Raw genomic sequence first — 18,696 nt, forward strand, 5'->3', positions numbered from 1 at the left:
TGGATTTCGGACACATTTATTATTTCAGTGGAAATAAAACGTGATGGATAGCTCCCACCTTGAGATGAGCAACATTTGATCTGACTTGTCCAATCTGAACTAATTGAAATGAATTGAATCAACCTATTTCTTCTCCTACTGTAATTAAATTAGAAGCTGGAGTGTAATTGGACATCAAGTTGGCACTTGAGAGGCGATGACAAAATCCTCATTGTTGCCACCAAAGGCCCAAGTGTCAAATTTAGTGTGAAATGCAGTGCACCAAATGCTGCCTGACACACTGACAAGCCTGCTACTTAGCAATAAGGTGATCATCCGGACCGTCTCAAATTCTGTAATGATCTCTAAATAAGCTGTCAGCATCAGGCACTGAGTTCAAATCATTCATGGAGTGCCAACTCACAGTAGCATTTATCTTTTGTGCACATGCATATTTTGAAAGAAAAAAAATCTCCCTGAGCAGTTTTTGTTGAAAAGCTGGATTTTGACAGAAAGATTAAGAAGAAACATATAGTGAGTAAACCAATTGGCTGACCTTATAAGTTTTCTAGTTTTCTATTAACGCTACAAAAAAAAACAAAAAAAAACATCGATATGCTCAATATGTATATCGTGAACACATTTTGTAGTCCCTTAGAATAGTTGCAACAGCAAACTAATGTTTGAATCGGATATTCTCTATTAAATACATCTGCAACTTGACCAGAATGAAAGAGGTAAATGTTTTACTACTCCAATTCCTCGGTCATCTGCAGCTTTAATGCCATTTCCAAGAGCAATGAGAAGAAAAGGACTAAAGCCACACTGATGACACTTAATCTCATTGGAATTCCTTGTCAGGTTTGACCTTGGAAAGATATTAGCCACTCGACAACTGACTGCGTGTGTCCATAGTTGTGCGTGTCAGGGGAGGGGGTGGTGCCTACCTGTGTCTACCTGCAATCATGTGATTGATATGTGTGTGTTGCAAAAACACAGATGAAACGTTCTGTTACCACTGCAACTAAACATCATATGCATATACAGTGCATGCATAAATACCCCTGTGTGTATTGTGAGTGCTCTTGAAAGCAGTTGCAACAGTGGCCTGCTGGGTTCTGCGGCCCTCTGATATGTGTAGCACACTGTCTGCTCAATAGAAGCCTTTGCATTTTTAAACAGCATCAGTTACTTTATACTGTCATTGTTTTTGGCACTGTTTGCCTTTCTTAATCCCGGTAAGTGCATAGCTCAGTGACAGTGTTGAACTCTTTCTGTTTCTGTAAATGTGAGGATGCTGGGCATGCATTATATAATCTCTATGCGGAATCTTGGGTATCTAAGTTTCTTATGACAGTTTATCAGTTGCTACTACCGAATAGCCTTATTGTCTGTATTCTTGCTATGGGTACGATGGTGAGCAGTTTAACATGCATGCTTTTGTGGGTCATTTGGGATGTGTTTGGGGCCATAATGATACTGAAAAACAAATTTTAATAATGCTTTACATAAAACTTATTTCAGTTCGCCACCTTGTCCACAAGACACCTGTATAATTGAATGAAAGATACAAACGCTATATTGCATTATCTTTGCATCGTGTAGTTGTACTGTGGGCATATATGTGTTGGCACTTTTGAGCTGCTAAAAATACAGTAGTCCAACTTTGCAGGACATACTCATTACATCGGTTAGATCAATGATTCTCAAAGAAGTCCCTTTGGTTAAACCTGAAAAAAAAAATGCAGAATACATGTTCGAACTGCACATAATTTTAGAGTGGCTTTAACCTTTTTTAAGAATACAGTACAGTCCATTTGTTAAGTACAGTTAGTTCACTTGTATTCAACTAAAGTGCAATACATTTGCATTCAATCTTTTAAAATAGTTTGCTTTCAAAAGTTTATTTAGGTACACATTTTATTTAACGCTCATGTGTATTACATTTTACTTAAATGATTATTTAAGTTCAGTTTTTCCACCCTGTATTTAAGGGTGATGCTAATGTTCATACGGTACATAATGTTACAGTGTATTGAAAGAATATTAAATATAGAGCTTTCGGAATAAAACCTCTGCCTTGGTTCTGATGAACACTTGAACCTTCTATGCTACTGTATTTTAATGTTGCCATGGTGGTACTTACTAATTCAACTTTATTTATATAGCGTTTTCACAACAACTGCAGCTGAAAGAAAGTACTTTACAGAACACATGAACAATAATACAAACATAACAAACCAACAAAATATTTTTCTCCAATCCTACATACGTTTTGTTGTTTGTAGCAGTCATAGATTCTAAGTGTCCTTCCACTCTTTAATGAGAGATGTCATGATCACAGCTTGCATGATGTCACTCACTTGAGAGCTTTTAGGCGGTACATTGCTATTAGAGCAAAGAATGATATGATCTTTTATATGAACTACATCACTAGGAGTACCATACCAGTAGATTTTTACACTATTGTATCATTATTTTAGTATTAAAATCATCCCCAAACTGTTTGGCATACTATTGGAGAGCCAAATGAATAATTGGGATGGGGATAGGCAGATGAGGTCCACGGACAAATTTAAGTCACCGTTATTACCAGCTCATTCTGTTTTTATTGAGGGTAACCGCTGACGTGTCTGTTGCCACATGGGCCAAGAGTAGTGACAACTCCAGTCATTTTGATTGGTGCTGAATGGAGTTCCCTTCCACAAGTTGGTACAAACGCCCCTTTTTATTATCAACACTCGGTGTTGCAGATTTGTGCTGTGTGACATGCCAGATTTGTGCCGGTGAGAAAAAATGTGTTGAAAGAAATGAAACAAAAAAAGCCACATTATTTTTCTGAAAGAAAAATAAATCAAAATAATAATAAAAAAAACATTACAATTTCCTTAGGAATTGTGCTTGTGTAGATGCTGAAAAATGCTATAACCAAGATATAAGTGCTAAAGAAAGAAAGTAAGTCAGGGTTCATGCGTCACGCAATATTATAGCAATTCCTACATACGATGCAAATATGCCCGCCATGAGTTTATAATTAGAATACGGGAAGGCATCATTGGATGCTTAGTAAGTGCTTTGAGATTCTGGTGATACCATGGCATCGTTGAAAAACACAAAGAATGAAGGCAACAGGTGTTCCAGAGCATCGGCATCTGTATGCATGATAACAATTAAAGCTGTTATTAATATTACTGTTAAGTTTATTACAATGACAGTAATATGCTAATATTACTTCTCATGTCACCAACCAAACTGAAATTAGGTTGCTTCTTCCTCCGTTGCTCCTACAGTGACTTCTTTTGGTAACCCGCTAACACGTTACACCAACCTAACGCCTGATCAATGTGACACATGATGTGTTTTGCCTTGTTAATGCCTGATGTCGCTTCCAGTCTGTTGTGTGTTTTGGAGCACTGCCAAATAGCGACGGAAGAGCACCTACAAGTATTTTGAGGAGAGGTAATTGTGACACAGGAGCCTCTGATTGCCAGTATCTTTCACTTTGAGCAGCCCGACTCCCTTTTTGCTTGCACCAACATCCTGATTACAAATCATCGTATTGATTTGATGAGTGCAAGATGTTTGCTAATAACTGTTCTCATGCCATCTGTTAATCTTTGTTGTGATTAAAGAGGTAATCCCAGAACCCATTATTCCCAGTGACAAGAGGAGTATCGTTCGCTTACACAAGACTTGGCCCCCCTCATTGGCTGGGGTAGGGATGGAAGGGCGCTCAAGGGGGAGCAAAACCAAGGATATCAGTGATCTCCGAATGCAATCTACTGAACCCAAACATAACAAGCACAATTAAAAAAACAAAAACAAAACAACAAAGAAAGAAAGAGAATTACACCCCTTGCTAAAAACCAATTACTCTGTATAATCACGCAAAATGATTTTTCTTAAATATGATAATAAATCACAGGTTGGATCAATAGCCTGTGGACCTACTGCTTTGCCCTGATAACGTATCGATCAATATTTAGTATTTTAATTAATACCTCAGTGAAGCACTGAGCCTCTTAACAATGAGTGAAATATAATCCGTGATAAAAATGGACCAAAATAAAGGCAACATAGTTCTGTTAGAATTCCACAGCTGTTTCTCATATCTGTCATTGATCAGTCAATATCGTAGGTGTGATTAAAGACCCTTTCAAAATGAAGCTCACTTGTGTGTGTACGTGTGTAGAGGAGGTAGCATGCATGCGTGTGTTTACACGGCAACACACTCATCGATCATGTGTGAAAGGGATTTGCAATGCTTCAGGAGCAACTGCTGTAAACTGTGCATACCTGGCCACGTAAAAGTCATTTGCTGTTGCGGTTATAAATTAGAGGAATTAGAACAAAAGAAGCACAATTAATTTTAAACTAGCATTAAAATAATGTCATGTCTAACAATGTTTCCATGTTTGTTTTGCCACTCATCTGATTGTTTACCTGACATTTAAGTAGAGTAATCCTAATCTTCACACTTGTGTTTAAAGGTTGCTCGCCTGCACTGTTGCCCGTCTTTAGGGGGTTTATGGCTGCTTCCCTGAACTGCTCTGCACCACATTGTAAAGACCTGAAATTAATTGGCCACTGTGTAACTCTGACAGAAACACTTAGGCAAATAGTTCCAGAGTGATGCTTTCAAGTCAATGCATTCCGAATATGCACGCGATGGCCCATCTGTAATCTTTTCTTAAGGTTTTAAACACCAGATTGCCAACTGTTTTCCAATTGGATTGACTCTTGGCCTTTGTAATTGTAATCCCTTTGGTTTCGAATGAGATTAAAATATATACATATTGAAAAAGACAGGCAGAGTTCACTTGATGGCCGATTTGTTTAATATAATTTCTATCTATCTATCTATCTATCTATCTATCTATCTATCTATCTATCTATCTATCTATCTATCTATCTATCTATCTATCTATCTATCTATCTATCTATCTATCTATCTATCTCTATCTATCTATCTATCTATCTATCTATCTAAAACTGGTTATATTTGCTTGCTCAAAGGCCAGAGCACAATGAAACACACTGCCCACGTTACAGATGATTTTAAATGTCTCAAGGCTGTCTGGGTTTCTTACCCAGGTCAAAGGGATATTAGGGAACAACATGGGCCAGCCCAGGTGGTGAGTTTCTTTTAAGCTGATCCTTGACACATGCACGCTAGTACACACACAAGCAGACACACTGGGTGCTGGTTGATTTTCCGCTATTTCGTGTCATCAGTTGTCATAATTTTGCTTTTTTTCATTTATACTTTTTCTCAGTTGCTTAGGAACATCACTCAGATCAGAATTGACATTTTCAAAACAGTATGTACATTCTCAAAACATTTCGTACAGATAGCAAAACATCATGGTTCCCCTGCAAAAATCCATTTTCTCTCTCAAAATGCTTAGTACATCACTCAAAAGTAAATATCTGCATCATTGAACATGTCAGTGCAATCAGAAGGCACATATTTGTGTCATTGTGTACAGATAAGACAGTCAAATTGCTTAGTCATGTTGTCAATATAACAGGGTAGAAGCAGCAAAAGCACAACAAAAGCAGTAAAGATTAACACCCGACCGAACCTTTAGTCACAGCTACCAGCAGGGCAACAACGGCATGTTGGTCTTGTTGCCCTGCTGGTAGCTGGTGACACTAGCAAGACATGCTGGTTGATCACCAGCTCTTGACAGGGCCTCAGCACATGCTGAGCGGCTGTCGCTCAGTTCATAGAGTGAGTTGCCCAGTGACCAACGGCTCAGCTGTTTGTCTGGCATGAGCTGCGGTATAGATCTGCGCAGAGGCAGGTTGGACTAAGTTTTGTTATTTTCGCAGAACCGATCAATTTGGTGCGTTTGGTGCATAAATTATTATTTTATTTACCACAGTATACACACACACAACACAAATGACCCTACACAACTGTAGGTTGAGAAGAAAACCCTTTCTTTACTCTTTTTTTTTATTGTTATTGGCGATGAATGACTGATGTGATGAAACACTAATTATTCATCAATGATGGCAGAGAGAAATCAAAGCTAATGTGTATGTTTATAGTAAATCTTTGTTAATTTGGTTGGACTCACATCAACTTAATAAAACCGATCTAATGTCAGGCTTTATAACCCATCTAAAATTTAACACGTTTCAAATAATACAACCAATGAACTATGTTTTCAATTTAATTATACCTGAAATGTAAAAAACAATGACAGTTGGGATAAGCCCCAGCACACCAGTGGATAAGCGAGAATAAGCAGTTCAGAAAATGGATGGTTGGAAGGGATGATGCATGTTTATTATCAAAACTGTTACAATACACTTTGTTTGTTAATTTATTTATGTATTTATTTACTTATTTACTTATTTATTTTTAACAATTTGCAATTATGGGATTTTTTTTCGAGGTTGGTTATGAACTGACAATGTTCATAAGGCTCTATCTAAATCACACATTCATGTTGGTCATTTCAAAAGTCCATCTTTTCATGAAGTCAAGAACTTTCAAATGTTTTGACTTTACACAAAGTTATATGACTTGACTAAGAAACGTTTTATGTGTTTTTGTTTTACTGTTTCACTTACATTCCAGAACAGTAGAAATCCATCAATATTCTTGACTTAAACTAAACAGACCCTTGGACATGAATGGTTATTTATAGTATTGAGAATGGTAAAAACATTTAATATAATTAATTAAAAATCATCATTGCTGTAACAGTTTGTGAAACATTAAGTGTAATAAACTCATTAGCCTCCTACTACTGTTAATTTTTTTGTATCTTCTTTCAACCAATTACTGGAACAAGCCAGCCTTGCTCGTAAAACAATGGCTGACTCTAGCTCTGGTGTTTGTGTTTGCTGTAACTAGGTTTGCATTAAGGGATTACAGTAATTCAGTGATAAGTTTTTGTTGCACAATTTGCATACAAAAATGCTTTTCTTCATGCCTCCATTGGGCAGTTTAAAATAATTAACATTCCATTCGGCCAATAAATGCAGTCTTGCTGCTTTCATCATGTGTTTCTGGTATGCTGACGTCACTCAATGCACTTTATGCATTTGTGTTATTTGAGTACCAGGAATTAGGGAAAAAAATATACATGCCACCTTGGGGCCCTCTTTTGGTAGATCGGCGCCCATGCAACTGGTGTAAAAACAGCCATAACTTCATTTTCGTGCCGGCGCAAGTCTAGCCTGCAGTGTTTGGTACCGTGTTGTCCCTCTCTGGGTGTACCGGCACAGGGAGTTGCTCTGCCCCCAACTCATCCAACAATTTGGTAACAGAAAGTAGTCTGCACTTCGGCCCAGGGCAATAGCGTAGTTCACCGTGTTTGTGAATTTGGTAGATGCGCTATGCCTCTTTGGGCGTTGCTGTCGCGCCCTCCCGGCACATCTGCAAATTTACAACTCTTACAAAAATACACTAGATTTTAGACTTGTGAAAATTAAGTCTAACGCGTACTGCAGGTGGTGCAATGCAATTTTGGTGTATTCAAACGAGATGCGTACGTGCGTGGTTGATGTCATTGGATTTCATTCGTAAATATGACATCAGCATTGGAAATCCCCCTGACTCACTGTAGAAATCAATTCATTGAATGAATTATAATCATTACCGTCTTAGAAATATGAATAGCACCCCCGTCACTATTGCGGTACAGGGGGTGTCACACACAGACCCACGATTTGGGGTGCAAGGCGGTCTCCAATTGCCCCGATGTCACATGCTCAGCCGAATATATCACCGCAAGGGGAGATCTTGCGGTTTACCTGCCAATGACCCCAGCGAGTCTATTTCTGTTCCATTAATGTCAAGCACGGTGTACTCAGGCGTACTGCTCTCAGACCGCCCAGATTTAGATGCAAATGAGGGATGCCTCTAGGATTTGTTGGGAAAAGACTACTTCCATCCCACACCTGCGCACAAAGGCGCGACGCCCCGTTACACCCAACTCTTACCTGTGCAAAGTCTAGCAACATATCAAAAGAAAGAAAACTCGACCCATGTGCACAGTTAGACTGCACTTGTACTGTACTTGACTTACAGTACACTCATCATGAAAATAGGGCTCCTGGAGTGCAGAAATAAGTGTGAATCATTGTTTTTCAATACGATCAATGATTAATACATCCCAGATTTAAAAAAAAACATATCCTATTAATTTGAACAGATTCTTCATTATCACATTGCCATCACCAAAATGTAATTATTTGTGTTGAGTCAATATATCACTTCAACTCTGCGGTAACGCTCACACACCATGAATCTGGATTTCAACTGCCAATCCCAATTAATCCCTGAGGTTCATGAGGTGCCAAGAGGCCCAATGTGGGGCTGGCATGGGCTGTGTTAGCTGAGTGGGTCAGATGCTGCTGGCATTACTGTAATTGAATTAGTGTTCGGGAGGTTGGGCACGCGATAGGTGAAGACCTCATCAAGAATACAGTTCATAAGAAACTTAGGGCAGAGGGTTTATAACATTTCTGTAAACCAGTTACAAGGAATTACTCAAATGAGTAAAATCATTTGTTTGTCAAATATTGTGAAAAACATGTAAGATATGGATTGTGGTTTCTCAAAAGTCAAGAGGTAAGTTTAGATTGATGTGAGTTAAGGCATTTCCAGGCAAAATCCACTGTATTCTAAATTGACTTTGGCGCATGCATACAAGGTTTTTTGATGAGTTGAAAAGGTTACACTTCTAAAGCAAGCAATAACTCCATTCATTTTCAATCACATCCACCACATTTAGGTAGTTGATGTCAAAAGTCAACTCAGAGACTCGATACGTTTGCAAGAGACCGTGAATGAGATGATATCCATGATGTTTGTGTAAACTGGGATAAAAATGCATACGCTTTTGGGCAGTCTATTTTGTTTTTCTGAATTTAGCAAAGCAAACCTTTAACATTGTAAACTTCAATTGACAAAAAGGGAAAGTTAAGGAAAATTATTACAAAAAAATAATAATTCAGTTAGATGCTGGAAGATGATGGACAGTTGCGGAGACAGACTTAGTTTATATAGGCGACTGGAATTTTTTTGATCGCCTAAATTGACTATATTCAGAATTGTAGCTCTCTCGGCGCTCCACTTTTATCAAGCCCTGTGAGCCCTTATTGATTTTTTTATTTCCTTCTCAGGATAAGAAGACAGAAAGTTAGGGAGCTCTGGTGAATGGAGAACTTCCCTCAGATTGCTGCTATTCTCCAGCTTATTGCATCCTGTCGTTTGCAGTTTCAGATGATGTCCAGTACGCCACAGCTGCTGCAGCCAATAAACAAGGTGACTAACAATGGAAGAGAGGCAGGGCTGAAAAGGGGGAGACAGGATAACCACTATAGCGCACACACAAAACTAAAGGGGAGCGATATTACAAGTTGCTTTTGTTATGCAGCAGCAGGAGTACATAGATTACATACATTTAATTGCTTAACCACGCACCAGTAGTTGTATTTTATCATGGTTGTTGGATCGACACATTCATGCTTTTAATGTATTTTCAAATTGCTAAAAGAATGCCAACTGATTTTATATTTCGTCTTGTTGGAGGAAGACTAAATGTTAATTACCCTGTGAAATCAGACACCAAGATATTCTGATGTATTTGAATTATTATTTTTCATAAAATAAGGCTTGCAATCTGGCTTGCTTTCAGTTTGTGGTTAACCTGTCACATTCTCTGTCCCACTATATGTTTTACAAGAGTTAACATGGCATAAATGAAATAGCTTTTTCAAGATTAAAGGCAAAAGTACCATTTTTACATTTTTGGATGTGCTTGTTGAGGAAGAGTCCCGGTCCCCCATTGTATGCTTTACCCTGAGCCAAATTAATTATTGCCTTTACCCCCAGGAAATGCAATCAAAAATTTAATGAAATGGGACAATGGTTTTGTCTCATTGCTTTTTGATAATGTGTGTAAAAGACAAATTGTTGTTGTATTCCATAACAGCTTTTTTGCACGATAGAATTTCAGGTCATTGCCGTAACGTGTGTTTTTGTGCGTGGATCAGGAAAGAGAGATAAGTGACAATTTGATAAAAAAGATCCCTTCTAACCTCTAATTAAAATTGAATAGCCAAGCTAATACAAAACAACCTATTTTAGTTGAAGTAACTATTTCAGGGTGAAGCTGTTTTGATACTTTTCTTCAATAGCCCTTTTGTATATTTCTATTTTTCTCTATCTCTCGATGTCAGAAATGAAGAGAATATACAGGGTGTTTCTTTTTTTCTCTCCCTCACACTCGTTTTAAAATAAAATCACTTCTTAATTAATTGCAAACAAAAAATAAAACACATGCATCCAAGATATTTAATTTAAACTGTGTCAATGTGGATAATTGTCATCTGGCACAAAAAAAAAATGGAACAAAAAGTTGGGAATTCTTCGGCCGTGAAATCGTGCTTTATTTGAGTATTTGCTATTTAAATTGGATAGAATTGCATAAAAATTACAGACAAAGTAGGGATGGACAATTTGAATCGAATTGTGATCAGAGCGTTTTTATATTTGGACTTCCGAGATTTTCGTTCGACAGTGACTATATAATTGTATTTTAATATTTCGAGGTCACAATAATCTTACAATTTACAACTACAACTGAACAAACAAACAGACACAAATAAAATACTTTATTCAGATATTGTGCAGTTTTGGTGTCGCTGGGCTTTCCGAGCACGCCAGCGGCCTGCTGACACGTCATGACAGTGCAGTCAAACATCTCTGAAGAAGGCGAATGCTGATCACCGAAATTGCGCAAGGTCCGAAGAAAGAAGTTAAAACTTCGACTTACAAAGAAGACATGATGCACGTTTTTGAGACAAATAAAATACACTTCAATCGGACGCTTAGTATAATTTATTTTCCCAAGCCACAGAACCGCAATCATAAGGATAAAAGGGCCGCATGCGGCTCCGGAGCCGCGGGTTGCCGACCCCTGAACTAAACCATCAAGAATTGTTGACATATTTCTACAACGTATTTCTTGCCATGGCAAAATCAGCTCATTTTAGGGGCAGCTATATCACGCAGTGTGCCAGCCCTCATCCGCCCCCACACACTGCTGGGCCAATAGCAAGCCTACCTTTCATTAACATGTCAACCAGCAGTCACTGCCCCCCACCCTGGTTGTAAATTATCTATTAAAAGTGCAACACAAATTCGGTTTAATTCATTGATCGATTGATAATCAGAAGAGAATGCACTGCTAGCTAACCCTAATCTGCGCTAAAACTGCTCACATCTTACCTTCGTCTTTGACTTAGCTAGGCTAGCTGCCAAATCATTTGTGGAGAAGATCACTGTCAGTGTGGTCATTATGTTATTAATTAAGGTATTATTACTAGTATTATGAGCATTATTATTATTATAATCATTATTATCATTAATGTTATTTTTATTATTATCAATTGGCTAAAGTGCAGAACAACTCGCTCACAGAAAAAAAATCAGAAAATAAAAGATTCACTTGGTAGTTTATTTTCACACTTGATGGCTGGGCAGTCACCTCAGACACCCAACTACTTATGTAGGTATACAAACATTAAAAAGCACAATTTCTGTCTCCTTAAGTAGAGAGAATTTGCATTAGGTTAATGTATATCTTCATGCTCGTACTGAATGAAAAGGCAAAGGTCTATGAACCATGTTAACATTTTTAATTTAGGTTTTTTTTTTTCAACAAAATGTTTTAAAATGTATTGACAATACAGGCATTGCCGCTGTCCTTCACTCAAAGCTGATTAGAATTTTCTAGATTATGCTGCATTATCAGAATGCTTTAGAATGTGAGAAACAAGGTCTTATAGTCTTTTGCCACTTTGTGTCATTTCCAGACAAATGCTTTCACTCAGGGCATGAATGATTTAGGGCTTGTGTTTATTTCTGGTTTACTTTATGAGTAAAATGAGAAGAGTGATTGCTCTGTGTTGCAGAAAACCGCAGATCTGGACTGTATTGTGGCTGGGGTCGCGCTTTCACTTCCTACTGTCTGGGCTTTGGAGTCTGCTTGACCACAAGACCTCAAAACATGCACACACACTTCAGGCTAAACAACCTTTCTCCCCCATATAAAGCTGGTGTTATTCTTAATATTTATTATAGATTATGGATTTACAAATGTCCTTACAGTGGAACAGTTCAATACTGAAAAATTAAATTTTGTAATGAAATATTTATTATACATGTGCGGCCTGGCAAACTGTTTTTAAAAATGGCATACATCCCCCCAAAAAAGAGCTACTGGCTCCAACAGCTCTTCGAAAAGGAAGTCAACGCACTGCAAATTGCCCAAATTATCAAGGGAATGAGATGAAATCTATGAAAACTGAATAGAGCATGTGCAAAGTGGCTAGCAAGATTGCTTCACAGTGAAATGTTGTGGGTTCAACCCTCTAATCAGACCTTTCTATCTAGCATTTGCCTGTGGGTTTTCTCTGGGTACATCTAAAAACATGCACGCTAGGTTAATTAAAGATTCTAATTTGTCCATTGGTGTGAATGTGAGAGGTTGTTTGTCAATCTGATGGTTTACTGGAGGCCAGAGACAGTTGGAAAAGGCTCCAGTTCCTCTGTGAACCTTAATATATGCACATAATAGAATAGAATAGAATAGAAAACGCATTAATGGACGGGTGCAAAACAATATCAAATGTTCAATCCAAAATCAAAACAAAGCAAATTTACAGGGATAGAAGTGATACAGTACACTGTACTGTAGGCATAACAATATGGAATATCATGACTTCACTTTGGACATACAGTATACTGTATATGGGCATGAATAGAAAATAGTACAAATCAAACTGCAGCCCAAGTGTAATTGAAAAAAAGCCCTACAATATTATGCAGTAGTGTCAGCTGTCACAAAGTCATATTTGTTGAACCTTACTCAAAGCTCGCACTATAATCATTCTTACATGGTTGCCTGCAGGAAAAGGAGAGGAAATTGCCTTGGCTTAAGCTAGCATTTAGTCATAAGGATATGGTCAATTTGGTACACTACCAAAGCCATGCCCCTGAGTCATTCTTCTATATGTATGTTTTGTCAACCATTCCCAGAACAGCAGCTGAATCACACCGTAAAATAAATAATCTCTGGCATAGGTTTATAGGAAACAACAAGTTTGTGTTACTTATGCTACCACAGAGAAATGTTGAACCCCGCTCATGTGGTCTCAGTTAGTTATCAACAGCTTGTCATGTTCAATGCTATTTTTATCGTCATTTTGATAACGTTTTGAGTTTACATTTTGATTGAGTAAAAGAAACGTGTGCTGAAGACGTGTTTACTTCACGCTGAACTCAATAAGCGCTTTGAGCCAGCATGAAGAGATAAAGGCCCTTAGCAGCATTATTGATGCTGTATGGCTCACATTATGATGTATATGTTGTAGGAATCTTGCCACAAGATTAAAGAGCCCTCAGAGATCAGTGCAGAGCATGGCTGTTAATAAAGTGCAGGTACTTCCCACTCGACAGCACGCCATCTTTGTTTAGCTCTCAGGTATAACACTCATGCACACAAACGTGCTTTCACGTCCTCTGGGAGAATTAGATTTTTCTGGTGAGTTTATACAGCGTATCAAAATAAACCATTGAAAGAATTCTCTTCACCACAATTGCCTAACTATGACAACAAAAATAGCATTCTTTCTGAAATCTACCGCTCTTATTGTGAGGAAATACACCCACGCGCCATTCAAGGCAGAAGTAAAGTGCGTGATATGGAACCAGAGACAAAACTCCTCAAGATGAAGTTTGTTTGAAAAGTGCGTGTGCATGCGTGCGTGCGTCTGTGTGTGCAACAGCAATCTTTATTTTAGGACTGAGGTTGCAAAAGACTTCCCATCTAATCTAGCTGTCTTCTTTCAGTAGTTTAGAGATTTCTCCTCAGCTTGTTTTCCTCTGAAATGATAAACATCTCTTCCCACTTGTAGTAATTTCAGTTCCCACAATTACTATTTTTTCCCCTTGCCATTATATGACAATTATATGACTGGTATTCATTCTCACCACTTCCAGTTGACGTCAAATCTGAATAGATCTCATAAAGTTTTATTCCCACAATGCACATTAGGCCTATATGTGCTCTCTTGTTTGAATATATCCCCACTGTGGAGGAGAACAGAGGTGACTTGTCATTCAGCTGACCCTTAAAGTGGCCGGATGAAGGCCAGAGAAGAAGGGGCGGGGGTGGAGGGGGGGTTTGGTTGAAGGGTGGAAGGAGGACCTGGGCCAAGGTCAAGAAAGCTAATTTGTTTCCTGCTGAGGTGGACCACACACTGGGTGCACAAGAGGGGCTTTGATGTTGTTAAGGGGGCATAACCTGAAGCTAAGTTCATCAGCCACTGGGTTCAATGCATCATACAAGAAGAAAATTCTGTTTATTATTGTATCATTTGTTCTTTTGGACGCAAATAGTTAGAGAAAATAATTGCACAATGTTTATGCATCAAGCCACATTCCCAGTCATGTCCCAGTGGGCCCATACAATAAAATGGGACCTCTAAGGGTGAACACAATGTGCTCTGGGACTTAGTCAGATTAAATAATAATAATACAATTCACAATGTTTAATAATGGAAATGGAATCAATCCACCCAAAGACAAAAAAAACAAAAAAAACTCCCAAATTAGTGTGAGGAATTATTTTGGATTTTGGTAAAGTCTTTTTTTCCCCTCCTGTCACATAACCTGGCCAAACCTGTCTCTTTGTATGGATAGTATATATTATACAGTGTTTCCAGGATCAGATTAAATTCTGCACAAGTAGCAATATGCGCTCAGCAGGAAAGAGAATGGCTTTCGCATTTTCATAATAAATCTGCTGCCTCCCTCTTGTCGAGCAAATGCTGCTGATTGCAGAAACTGCTCCTCACCACAATTTGTTAATTAGAAACAAATATGGCATTAAAATGAGATCATGATGATTGTGGCATTTTTCCTCTGATATTGCAAAGACAGCCACCTGCTATCCATCAAATGATCACTAGATTATATGACATGAAACACAGTTTTGGAGAGCAGCTTGGTGCTTTTAACAGTCACAGTCAAAGAGGAAATGAATGTATTTGCCACCTCAAGGGCACACATGGCAGGTTTGTGTATCCTGTAAAGCAGTGGTTAATCACTGTCTGCATAAACCTCGTAGCCTTGAGTGGGGAAAAGCCATCAGCCAGAGAGGAAAGTGTTTTTGCTACCAAGCCCTTACACTTTAAAAATGCCAGAACCAGTAATTCACAGCATGTACTGTACAGTAAGGGTAAATATCTTCAACATGTCTCTGAAAATGCCATGGTTCTGTAAATAAATATTGTATAAATATTAATAGACTAAAAGTGACATAGTTGTTTTCTTTGTTTCTTTTTAATTAGCACCTGTAAGTTGTTTTCCATTAGCACTATTAAAATCTCTCCGCTTTTGCTAATTAAGTGAAAATAGATTAGCCGGCTTCTGAGAACAAAGGTCAGTGATGGCACTCAGTCACTCTCAACCCTCTGTTTGTTTGTTTGGACAGCACCAGCAGAGAGAGAGAGAGAGAGAGAGAGAGAGAGAGAGAGAGAGAGAGAGAGAGATTTTCATGCACAGTGCAAATCTAGTGCAAAGCGCGGTCCAACTGTGCGTATGGGTGGGGTTTCTTTCTTTTGGCATTTTTGTGGACAGTTGTAGTATGGGCGTGTGTGCCGTTGTGGGACTGAACACACTTGATTACGATTGAAGCGGATCCCCACACTCAGCGCAGGTGGGGCAAACGTGGCGGAAGTATAACAGATTCGCTGTAGTGAATGATTTGCTGTAGTGATGACGTAAAGTCAGCTGCTGCCAAATGTCCACTTGGAGAGTGCCTTCAACCCCACCATTCTCCTCCCCTAAACACACATACCAGGTGAGGCGAAGTGTAGTGCAGTCTGCAAAATTCCCGAACACTAGACTTACCCCGGCACGAAAATGATGATGCACCAGTTTTTACGCCGAGCGCACGTGTGAATCACTACGAAAACAGGGGCCTCAGTGTTTGCTTTAAGCCAATGTCTTTTCCTACCTATAGTCTGATTTCTGCTTGATTTTTCACAATGTCTTCAATAGCTAATAACTTTTTTGTTTCTCTTTTACATACTCTGCTATACAGGTGAGAAAGGTGATGCATGACCGTGGAGCCATTCGACTTCTTGCAGATACAGTGATCCCTCGTTACTTCGCGCTTCAACTTTCGCGCCCTCGGTGCATCGCGGATTTTTCAGAAGCATTCACAACAAATTAAAAATTAAACAACACAGCCATATCGGCAGCTTTATTGCAGAAAGGTGCATTGTTTCAAAGATATGAGTTGACTCAGAGGCTTTGTACGCACCCGCAGGCATTCATAAAAGGCGGTGACTGGTTCCCAGCGCAAGCTCGACCAACGAGAGCACAAGTGGATTTACTTTTTCCACTGTGTATTATATGTGAGCTGACTGGGTGCGCATCATCGCAGCCTCTCGCTAGTCTCGTCCACTATTCAAATGTGCCGTTGATTTAGTCAAAGTCAAGCCGGATACTTTCTCATCCGTATTTGTAATGATGTGATTTACTTAATGATTTACTATGATAAAGTTTAGTTAAAATCAGATAGTACAGTACAACAGCTGTGTTTATAGTCGTGAGCGCAGCGCGCTCCCGGCCGGCCAGCCGCCGACTTAGACATCGGCAAATAAAGTGTGAAAGTGTTTGTAAGTTTTGTCTTAGGTTGTCTTAGGTTGTCTTAAAACAGCTTACCTTAACTAAAATCCCACGTCGCATTTTATCCAAAGGATTTTTGATGCTATTGAGTGAAAGTTAAGGCGAAATTCACTCGGTGGCCGTGCTTCTTCTTCTTCTTCTTCTGCTTCTTCTTCGTTTTGAAATGAAGTAGGAGGCAACAAAGGGAAGACGAAGAAGAAGATGCGGCCGTTTTTACTTTCACTTTCACAACGACGACGACGACGACAAGCGTTTTAAAGTGCTAGATTGTACCTTTGGATAAAATACACTACGGCATTCTAGCTACGTTAAGTCAATTTTATGATAAAAATCAAAACTTGAACGTAGTTTTTAGCAAACGTTCCATCATAATCGTCCGCTGCCGCGGTTGAAGCTAAAATTCTTCTCACAGCCCGCGGCTTGGTATTTATTCTTCATTTTGCATTTTTAAAGTTAAATTGATTGTGTAACAAGTATTTAGAAGTGTGGGAACGATGTCGGGGGTTCGCAACAGCGTAACACAGGCGCAAATCCCCCCCAAATTAAAAACTGTACAGTAAAGATCATATAAAATAATAATCATATCAATAATCATAAGTCATCAGTTCGACTCTACTTCGCGGTTTTCACTTATCGCGGCGGGTTCTATCCCCCATTAACCGCGATGAATGAGGAATCACTGTATTATAACAAATCACATGCAACGTCAGATTAAAGCTCAACTGCTGAAAGATAGATATCAATCAGCGACCTTTCTAGAGAGGCTGCAAGGCATGCCATGGTTGTCAAGAAGGAGGAATAAGGTGACTCATCCCTCTTTAATCTCCCTTTCCTGGCCAATTGATCGCACTTTCATATCCATTAGGCTGGCTTTGCAACTGCTGTGATGAATAGCCGATTGCAGCCATACTTCTTCAAGGCCAAAGTGCACAAAAATGAAACAAATAAGATACACAATACAATATACTCAGTAGCTCTATAGGTGAAGTTTGAGTATTTTGACCGTTCTGAGACCAAATTAAAAGATTTATTGCCTTGCAATTATCACAAAGTAGAACATTAATTATGAGAAATTGTAATGTTTTATGTGCTGTAGTTATTTTCACAAAACAAGTCTTGACATGTTTTTTCTAGCACTTGAATATGCAATTCAGATCTGAATCAGAGTTGATTAAACATATCTTTTAATTAACATACTGTCATACCTTATTGTCAGAGATTGGCACTTTACACTGTTTTGCCGGTCCGTACTCCATCCGGGTACCCTTACATCCTCGTTCCTCCGTCCTTATTCTTAAAAATTATCGTCCTCCGACTGTTAAAGTGGTTCCGTCCTTATGTCCGCCATCTTCTCCCCTCCGTGCAGACCGAACGTGTGCAGTGCACAGCGCTCCCACTGGGGTGTTCCCAATTCAAAGTAAGTACGCGCAGTTGGTTAACTAGTGGCGCGTTTGAAGCATTCGGAGGCCATTTTTGTTGTTTGCCCATTTCGCAGAGTAGGTTGAAATGAACTTTGGCCGCCTCGTGACCACGTCACACGCATGAGGGATGATTAGTGGGACTAAAATCCCCTTCCACCCTTGCTTAGTCCGTCCCTTTTTTCAAACCTGTCGTCCCCCGTCCTCCGTCCCAAAAATGGGCATCTGTCCGGGATGGAGGGATGGACCCTTCCGCCCCCGGGACAGAATGCCCAGCTCTGCTTATTGTTGATTTTGCAGATAACTGACATTTTTCTCATTATAAAGTGTCGTCACCCATCTCTAAGCGTCTGGGGGCGTTTACGCATGGTGAATCGGCGTCGCCAGTCGTGACTTTTGGTCACTCCGATTAGCTGTTAGCTAGCAAATCAGCGCTTGGAGCGCCAACGGGAAGTGACAAATGCGGATAAACAGTGCAGCCTTCGCTGCCTTAATCTTCTTGCAAGTACAAGAGCGAGGGTTGACAATGTAAGTATTTCACAATACCGTTTCAAGAACGTGATGATTTAC

The 18,696-nt window shown here is 39.1% G+C and overlaps 1 long non-coding RNA gene across 1 annotated transcript in view; it reads left to right on the forward strand.

The window, feature by feature from the left end:
* The window catches only part of LOC147144101 (uncharacterized), a 37,623-nt gene that overhangs the window by 2,577 nt on the left and 16,350 nt on the right, over window positions 1-18,696 (forward strand). Inside the window, exon 2 of the long non-coding RNA XR_015087922.1 lies at window positions 9,127-9,268. This is a non-coding gene — a long non-coding RNA (uncharacterized LOC147144101). The remainder of the gene's footprint in view (window positions 1-9,126; window positions 9,269-18,696) is intronic.

Source organism: Filicampus tigris, chromosome 8 (assembly GCF_054856515.1).
Source record: "Filicampus tigris isolate MCC_2025a chromosome 8, RoL_Ftig_1.0, whole genome shotgun sequence".
NCBI lineage: Eukaryota > Metazoa > Chordata > Actinopteri > Syngnathiformes > Syngnathidae > Filicampus > Filicampus tigris.